Consider the following 10,254-nt stretch of genomic DNA (forward strand, 5'->3'; position numbering starts at 1 on the left):
AAGTGCATTTAGGCGTTATCGAAAGGCTGTACTTTGGCACTTCTTGGGCGTCTTGTAGGTTTTTTGTCAGCGCCTTTAATAGCTGCCAGCAGGGCCTCCGTTTTTCGCTCTTGTTCCTCGTCCGTTGGTCTGGAAATCAAAAAAAAAAAAAAAATCCATCAACACCAGAATAAATTATAAGGAAAGATAACAGCCAAGCTTATTCCTAGAAACCTCTGACCATTTAAGATGAATCTTCACTATTACAGTATTAAAATGAAAATATGCTCAATAGTGAGGGCTGTCTTGTAATGGTGATAATTGTTATTGGATGAGCAAGTGATATGAATCACCTTGCCTTAATTGTTTATGTGTTGGTGACCAACCACAGTATTCTCTGAAACAACGTTAAGTCATTATGTTAACGTCGGAAGTGTCGATTTTGTCTTTGGTGAGACTTCTTCTGTTATATTAACCTGATTCTATTTCATCAACCTTTATTTTATGTGGAATTGCATTTCACATATTGATTCTCTACCAGCAGCTGAGATGTATACCGAATCAAAGCAATCTTTAGGTGCAGAGTTTAAGAATATAAATGATGATAATAACAAAATGACTATATTAATCGTTACGTATAAAAAGGGGCAATTATTGTTCATCAGTTGAATTAGCAAACTCTAATTATAATCACGTATACGGTGCTGTCGTTTCTCAGTTCAGAGAGGAGACGGAAGTCTTGAAGGCACGATTTGATTTAATCATGAATCATTCTCCCACTGTTAACAAGCATTCGCATGCATCAAAACATTATGAGAGTCGGAAGGATTAGTATGGACGTACTCTCCAAAACACATGTTTCTCCAAACTCTACACGTCGTGATGTGGTTAACAACTTACTTTAACATTAGTCAAGATGCGTATTAGTAGCCACAATGGCATAAAAAGCATATCTTGTGCTTTAAAAATAACTTTATAAAACATTCCAACAAACTGCGGTGAAAATATCAAAGTTTCAGGTTCTCAAAGCACAAACTTCAAAGAAAAATCATATAAAACGATCCCAAATTTCAATAGCAGATGAAAATACGTAAAAAATGACGTAAAATACGTAATAATGACTGCTAATTGTTGCTACCTTCTAATACAGGGAGAAGGTCATGGCCCCTGTTAGCTAACCGTCTGGACGCATTTTATTGTGGTGTTCATTCTCTCCCTCACCCCTTCCCCCCCCCCCCCCCCCATTGTATACACAAAGTGCTGTTCAAAAAGGCAAGAAGGAAATAAATGTCGATTTGACATGACGCATGAGGGCGTCCTCCAAGATTCCTTTCTCGGAATGACCTCCCACTTCTTTATTTTAATAAGCCAGTTCGGAGTTAGCTAATGGGCACATGGGTACACATGGTCTTTCTTCTTTCTCAGTTGGTTAGGCACTCCACTAGTTTTCAAGCGACAGAAGGCGTAAGCACGCCAGATGTAATGGAATTCATCAGTCATGTTCAAACAAAGGATGAACTTGCGTAGACAAGGTGACCAGAATGATCCACAATAATTAGCACTTTGGAAAGCATCCATTTCGTTATTTTGAATTAAATTAACAATCTTTTTGTCTGTTAATATTGTGAAATACCGCTTTTACTGCCAGGTGGATGTACTGGCAAGCACCACTTATTAGGATCACTTCAATAATCGTTACATGATCACAGATGCTTATCTCAGTGAATTTAACAACCAACATTCTCTGCTGGTACAGATAACCTTTTTCTGTTCATGCTCAAAGTAGAACCCCGAACTGGCTTATACAGCTGTAATATCATTTGATAGAGTTCGACCACCTCCCTGCTCAGAGGACAGACTCACTTTCTCCAGAGATAGTAGCAGGCCACGATGGTAGGTATACCAGCACCAAGGACAACGATGAAGATAGGGAACAGATATGTGTATTCTATAATACACGAAAAAATACAAGATCTTGTTTAAAGGGATGTTACAGTTTTGGTTGAGATGGGGCTACAGGTTTCCAACGTTTTTTGACGATGAGTCTTTGAGATAATAAGAAACCTCTCAGGGAATATGTAAGAGCATATATAATTCTAGAGGAATTTAAAGTTTATTTGAGATAGCCAAAACAAGGCAATCTGAATAAAAGGTGGGACCCACCTTTCATTATGATCGCTTTGTTTTACTTTGTTTTTGGATATCTCAGCTATTTCAAAACTGATTTTCATCAAACAAACTTTGAATTCCTGTTGGAATTTTACACTCTTTAACATTTCATAAAGTAGTCACCATCTATATACCCACTTTCGCTTCAATTTAATTCCTACTTATTTCATTTCATCTAATAAAAACATTAGGACATAGGTACAGATACATTGATTACAATTATTGACAACACAAATGTAATAGAATGTGGAGACGGGAAGAAAATCTAATCTTATGAATAGCTTCTGTCATAACAAAAAAACAACAACATACAATTGAAGAATAAACTCACCTTAAAAAGAACATGAAAACGTTATCCTGAATATAAAGATTTCATTTAATCTATTTTAATCATTAAGATCTTTGCTTGAAATATTTCAAGATGGACTCGTTTTAAGCTCCTGAGGTAAGCTACTCCAAATTTGTGGTCCTCTATAAAAACGAGCATAAACCAACATCTGTTTAGTTAAAAGGGTAAATTATAATTCAGAGGATTTCTCAAACAATATAATGTTAAAAGTCAGAAACAAATATTCTGAATACAAACTGGAAAAGGAATAAGAATCATCAAGAAAAAGTAATTTAACACCCTGTTAATAAACATTTAAATAATGTTGATTATAAATGCACAATACATTGTGTAATATACATGTATATTATACATTGTCAGATTGGTAATTTTTGTTGATCTCATAAAATATCATGTAGTCCGTCGAATTCCTTGAGTCCAGAACCAACCTCACTGTCATGATGAACGGATATCAAAGAAAAGATAAGTAGCAACTTACTAACAAGAAGTTTCTCTGTGAACGACATCTTGGTGGGCGTTACCCCAACGCGACCCTCGTTATCTGATGCTTGGCCGCCCTTTCCATTATTCACGGTATTTGATTCTGCCAAATAAGAGGAAAATTAGAAAAAAAATAGTAAAGGAAACCTTTCACGACATGATGAAAGACGAGAGATACATTGCATTGCATATAGTGCATTTTTATCGTTTCAAGATATTTCAATTCAATTCAATTCAAAATGATTGTATTTTCATTTAAAGTAATACAAAGTGATATACACAACGCTCAGATGAGTACATAATTCTAAGGGAACTTAGAATCACGAAAGTTTCAACAAAACATGAATACAATTATTATAATGATATCAACTCTGGTTTGAATAAATAAACAAGTAAGCAATATAATTTTAATTTATAACTGTACATGGAAAAGAGGAACTCACAAAAAAAGAAAAGAAAACATTTGGTAACAATGCCAACAAGCTCAGAAAACTATATTATATGATTATACAATCTCCCTATCTTATAACCACACAAAGATACACTGCCTTCACATACAAGAAAATATTGACGTAAGGTATCAATGAATTTATGCCAAAGTTGTGCGTTTTACATTGGATAACTGTACACATCTTTACATAGTTCACAGTTTTGAAACAGGTTTGATAAGTATATAAGGAAATGAAATTGAATTGATGATTATGTTGCATTGCCTCAGAAATCCCAAAACGTTTTGCAAATTGAAAGGAATGGTTGTCATTTATTTATGATTTAGCAATGCCATTATTATTCCATCATTCGACAGTTTATTCAGGAGAGTATTCAGCGAAGAAAATTCTTCTTTTTCTTCTTCTACACATTTTCTTTCTCTGTTGAGGAATTGGAGGCTGTGACGTTATATGACACCATGGTCTTATTTGTATAATTTATTTCACCATGCATCTTGAAAGGGAAATTCCTTCCTGAAAATATTTTCTTTAATGTAAACAAGAAATCAGACAAATGGACAATGTTTGTTTGTTGTTTTTTGAGGGGCATCAGACACACAATTCTTATGTAATGAAATTGTAGTCTAGAGAGAGAAAAGAAAAATTCACCAACTGTGTATAATGTAGGTGTCTTCTCCATTCGGTTTGTACATAAACTTCACCAAGTATTTTTTTTTTCTCTCAAATACATGGAGTTATTTTGGGCATACTGCAAAATTCTTCTCTGAGGAGGACATCTAAAAACATATTACACTTACTAAAAAGCAAGAACAAGTTCGAAGATATTTTTTCTCCTCGATATAAATTCAAGTTGGTAATTTTTTTTGTGCAAACTGAATGGAGAGCTGCCCCCCACACACACACTAAACAAAGCTGAACTTTATTTCTCTAAACTTTGGCCCCAATTCACGAAGGTGGTACAATTGAAACCATGGTTTAAACCATCGACAATTTGTATGGAGCGCAAAGTGTCGCATGGCCTATTTCGTTACGAAATGATCAATTCGTCGACGAAATGACTGATTTCGTATAACGAAATAGGCCACGCGACACTTCGCGCTCCATACTATTGTCCATGGTTTAAACCATGGTTTCAATATTGTACCACCTTCTTTAATTCGGGCATATTTGTTCAGAGCATTTGTGTGTGTGCGTGTGTGTGTGTGAGAGAGAGAGAGACTGTGTGCGTCTGATCTTGCCCCAGATTTTCACTAATCAGTCTTCTTCCCTGATTTTTTCTTTTTATAATTATACAATGCAACATAATAATTAGGGATGAAATTTCCAAGAAAAGACGTGTATGACTACTCTCTCTTTGTCTTTTTGAACGTCGGACAAGGCTACTGAAAGTTAATTAAAGGGGTATTCCAGACGATTTTCATAATTTCACATCAAGTACTAAGCCTACATAAATCAACAGCTCCATATATAGATTTTGTGGAATTCATTATGGTTCTTGAGAAGAGAAAGCCATACTCTGAAAAATCTTTATAAACAAATTACATTGAACAGTGCTGATGACATAGCAGCCTCATATATTTCAGAAATCTAGCAGTGTAATTCCATTACAATACTTCTTGCTTAACAAGTTCACCAGTGTAGAATATAGACATGCCTTCTTCTTTTGCTCTGCTTACTTGAGCCCCAACCCATGCATTCCTATGGTGAGGCTGACATGTCATCATCCATGTTCATTACTATTTGTTTTACATTTTGAAAACATTCTTATTCCCGACACAACTCAAATTCTGAAACTCTGCACTCAGTATAACTAACTTAAAGTTGTTCAAATGTAAAAGGCTGAAAATCATCCGGGTGTCTCCTTTTAATGGAATCCACTTGGTGAGGTTGTTCTTTTTAATACACGGTGATGTAACGACTAGGCCTACTTCATCCCATTAAGTACAATAATATGAGGGATTTATCATGACTAAAGCACGTGAATGCAAGCATTATACAAGACTGGTGTACTAACCGGATAACACCGACGATAGCATGGTGTTCATGGGGCCCATATCTCTGTCTGTACTTGATGTAACACCTGACACGTTGCTCGCCGTTCTGGTGTCGGGCGGTGCAGTTTGGGTGTTGACGGGATTTGGATGAGCTGTGCGCCGGGGTAAGGTGTTGGTGTCACCATGAGTTAACTTGGTGTCAGCATCAGTAATTGCACTGGCAGGCCGTCTGGTGCTGGCTTCAAGTTCAGCGGAGTTACCCGAAGTAGGCCCACTGTCGCCGCCACCAGAGGCGGACTGACCAGACGATTCGCTGGATTCAGATTCTGGTGCGGTAGTGTGTTGAGGAATAGGATGAGTTTTAACGCTTGTTTTCTTGATAAGTGGTGGTGCGGTAGTGGACAAATATGAATTTGTAGAAGGTGGTGCGGTAGCAGAAGGAGTGATAGTGTCTTTGCGACTAATATGGGATGCAATAGTTGTTTTCTCAGATGATGACGATGGTGCATCAGCAGGGGATGGTATGCTGGTGGAGGGTGGTGCGGTGCTATGCGTTGTGAAAATACTTACCTCGCTGGAACTCTGAAAAGCAGATGGGTCTGTTGATTTTAGCGGTGGATATGTCATGTCGTGACCGCTCCCAGGATGCTGGGTGAGTTTATGAGGGCGTGTTGTAGCATAAAGCACGCCCTCTATTGTGGTTTCAAAGGAGTTCTCGCTGGGCGCAGCCACGCCAGCTGTGGTGCGTGTCGTTAAAGCGTGCTTAGTGGTTAGTGAGCCATGCATGCCAGTTGGTGGTATGGGGCCACCGTTTGAGGTGTTGTGTGCGGTGCCATTATGGGTGCCGTGTGCTACAAAATTGAGCGCAAGTGCCGGTTACACAAAAACCATAAACAAAACAAAACAAAACAAAAGTTCCAGATACACTCAATATCTATGGAGATGTGGCTCACTTTTAAACTTATCAAGTAATTCTAGTATGCTGTGCATTTCATGCATATACATCGATAAAAGCAATGTATGAACCATCTTTGGTGGGTACATGGTTGGATAGGTGAAAAACTACACAAAAGAAAGAACAGCTATGACCATAAGGCAAACATAAAGAAACATACGCTCTCTTTTCATCGATATCAACATGATTCCCATAATAATTCAAAGTTCAGCAGCTAAAATATAAGCTGAAGACAAAGCAAAATTTCTGCAAATTCGGCATTTTTCCGAATAATATATTGAACACAATCATTGATATTCAGCGTACTGTAAAGAACATAGCAATGTAAAAAAAAAAAAAAAAATCTAAACAGAACAATCGAACGAATAGACTTCTCATGGGTTTTAAAGTCGCAAAGCGTACGAAAGTAGAAAATGATTATTGATCTATATAGACGGGATTTTATGATTAGCAGCTATTTACAAGGTACCTAAATGACGTAAGGTGATATTTTACTAGAAAACTTCGCTTTAGTGACTGGTATGCCTCCGCCATGATGCATGGTTCTCCCCATAGGCCTATATACTACGTCTTGACAATGTGTGATGACGGTTTCATATACTTGAATAAAAGGCTAAAATATTAAAATGACATACTAGTGTTAGATTTGATTGGATGAATGGCTACAATATTTAGGAATGCAGGTATTTAGTGATTTGGGGGATTTTTATTCGACTTTGACCCTTTTGTATAAGTTTATGCATTGAGTAATTTACAAGATATGGAGAAAAAAGTGTGATTTCATGGTTAAAGGCATTGTTTACCATTGGGAGCAGTGATTTAAAGATGTTCGACTTGTCACATTGATGCATATATATATATATATATATATATATATATATATATATAATGGCCCTCTGCTTTCGGAGTGACTGTAGGAAAAGCCGTGAGAGTGATAAGATTATAATGTCGTGATAGATACAGGTTTGCAAACATGAAAGAAAGATATTACATGGTGAGACATTGCGAGAAGTGCAAGGGGTGCGGCGTGGAACAGGCCAAGGAGCTTCTGCACTTTCCGTGTTGAAATTGAGGTGCGATACACTTTTACATGTGATTGGGGAAATAGTTATAATGAGCACACTTATTTTCAGATAACAGGGTAAGGTGTCATACGCCAAGTTTCATCTTAAAGAGATTACATCCCAGCTCTTACCTCGTTGTACCCGACAGGCGTAACGGACCCGAAAGTCCGGGCAGTGGTTCGTTCCGTCCGCCTTCAAATTTTCATCTGAGCAGAAAATGCCCCCAGTGTTGCACAAGGGAGAGGCCTCACCTTCGGGTGTGATGAGGTCGAGCATGTACCATTGCTCAACATTAGTACTACTTCCAGCAGGTGTTGTGGTACACTCGGCATACCTTGGATTTTGGCACGGCGGAGACGGGTCGGAATCTTGAGTCTGTGAATCAAAAATATGCTAAATAGGACCAGTGCGTGTTTTTCTTAATTGTAATGTTATTTGTTATCGGTTGCCAAACAGTCAAGCGTTGTGCTTATTATTGGCAATCGTTCTGTAGGCAAATTATTAACATGTTACTTTTTATACTACAGATGTATTGTATAATTGATGAAAATTGTGAAAATTGTTGAAAGTAGGTATTTTGTACTTTGTTATTGAAATTGCAGAAAGTTGATGTATTTGAAAAAAAAATGGCATACAGAGAATAAATCAAATCAAATCAAATCAAATCAAATCAAATCCCACTCGCTAGTTTATACTCTACATTACATAAGTAAGATAAAAATTTGAGCCTGAGAAGTATAGTTGTCCTATACAGCCTGGGAAGCTAGGCGCAATTCCCTACCGTAGTGTTATAACGATTTGAAAGAGAAAAAAAAATAATCATGATTGATTAATAATTATAATGTTGATTTATGATGTTGTCTGTCCTTGGATAAAGAAAGGAAATGAGTCTTTCAATGTAATTTACACTGCATCATCTCCAAACGATTATCTTGATGCAGATGTTTAACGAACATTAAAATACTCAAATTTTGTGCAACCTTGAAACATTAATATGTACGCATGCGCGAGCACACACACTCACACACACACACACAGATGCACCAAAAACACAAAGACGCAAGAACACACAAATATAATGATTGTATACAGTTTTTACAATGAATCAACAATGAATCAACACCGCTCAAATTCAATAACATTGAAGGTGCTTTCTGACAGCAGGATAATTTTATTTTCCGATAATTTAGCAGCACTGAATAAGCCAGCTCTCATTTCGAAAATGAGTATGTGCAGACAAAAGGCATTGCAGACATTCTCTGTAACTCAGATTTTTGAAAAAGTGGATAGGTTTTCACGAAAACTTAGTTCTATACGTATTCGTAATGTATAATAATAAAGTGTTTATAGGCTCATACCCGATTTTCATCAAGTTAATAAACTTTGAATTCCTCTTAAAATGGTATGCTCTGTACTATATCATAAGTGTTTTCTTGGTATCTTGCAAAAAGTTCAAAGCCCAATTCTCATCTCCACCAATACTGTACCATCCCTTTAAAGACCAGGTAGTGTAATAAGATTGTGTATACATTTCCGAAGCTAGGTTCGATTTAAAACCGGAAATTTTCTTAAGTCATCGAAACTTACATACAACCAAATACGAAACATATGCGAGACTGAACATATCCGATGAGTGAAAGTGTGAATCTACGCAAAATTAAGTACAAACACTCCAGTGATCTATACAGTGACTCATACTTAAGTTAATAATTATGCCACTGCCGGTAGATGTTGTTTTTATTGTGTGTGTCTGTGTGGGTTTTTTTTGTTTGTTTGTTTTGTTTGTTTGTTTGTTTTTTTGGGGGGGGTTGGTTTGTTTGTTTGTTTTTTTTGTTTGTTTGTTTGTTTGTTTGTTTGTTTGTTTGTTTGTTTGTTTGTTTGTTTTTGGCATGAATGTGTATTGTTCAGTGTCAGAGCGAACCATAATTTCCTACTCTTCAAGGTTTTTAAAAGTATAATCTTAATCTATATTAAGAAAAGTCTGGTAGTTTACAGTCATTGCAGACCATTGCTAACTAAAATGAACTGACTTATTTGATTTCTCACTTCTTCCAGGTGTCTTAGTTTGGTCTCTGTTTCACCGTCGGTAGAATCGTGGTCAACGTTGAACCAGTCGGTCCAGTAGAACGTCGTGTCTTCATCCACTTGGAGGAAATGAAGAAACATTATTCAGATATTCAGTCATAAAAGATAGTAACACTTACAAGACCTCGTTTCTTCTACCAAAAAAAAAAAAAGAGCTAAAATAAGGCCATGTTATTTTTCTGAGACTACCAGAGACAAGAATCCCATGCACGGTTTTGTTATTCTAAACAGGTCCCTCCCCATTAGATAATGAGTTGTTGTTGTTGTTGTTGTTGTTGTTGTTGCTGTTGTTGTTTTTATATGTAATGACGTAATCCAAAAATAAATGAGGTTCCGTGACGTCAAATGACGTTCACTGGCTGGCAAAAACAAATCACGTGTGTATTAATCACCTATCTCTAGCGCGCGGTGCGCGTGCAGCATTATACCGCCTGCCATATCATGGGTCTTGAGATGTAACGCTTATGCGCTTGCCGTCGTCCATGATTTATATATTGTAATCCGCCCAGAATTTATAAAATTCTAAAAGATAAAAAGTAAAAAATGGTAAAGACATGTGCCGTTATGGCCCGATAAGCTAACACAATATGCGATGTAACAGTAATGGAACCATTGGAAAGATAATTCCCCATATTTTTGCTTTTCTTGTATAATGAATATAAGTGTTTTTGACTTTTGACAGGGCGGTGGTAGCTCAGTCAGTAGCGCGTCTGCCTAACGATCCAGAGGA

Source organism: Diadema setosum, chromosome 10, assembly GCF_964275005.1.
Source record: "Diadema setosum chromosome 10, eeDiaSeto1, whole genome shotgun sequence".
Classification (NCBI taxonomy): Eukaryota; Metazoa; Echinodermata; class Echinoidea; order Diadematoida; family Diadematidae; genus Diadema; species Diadema setosum.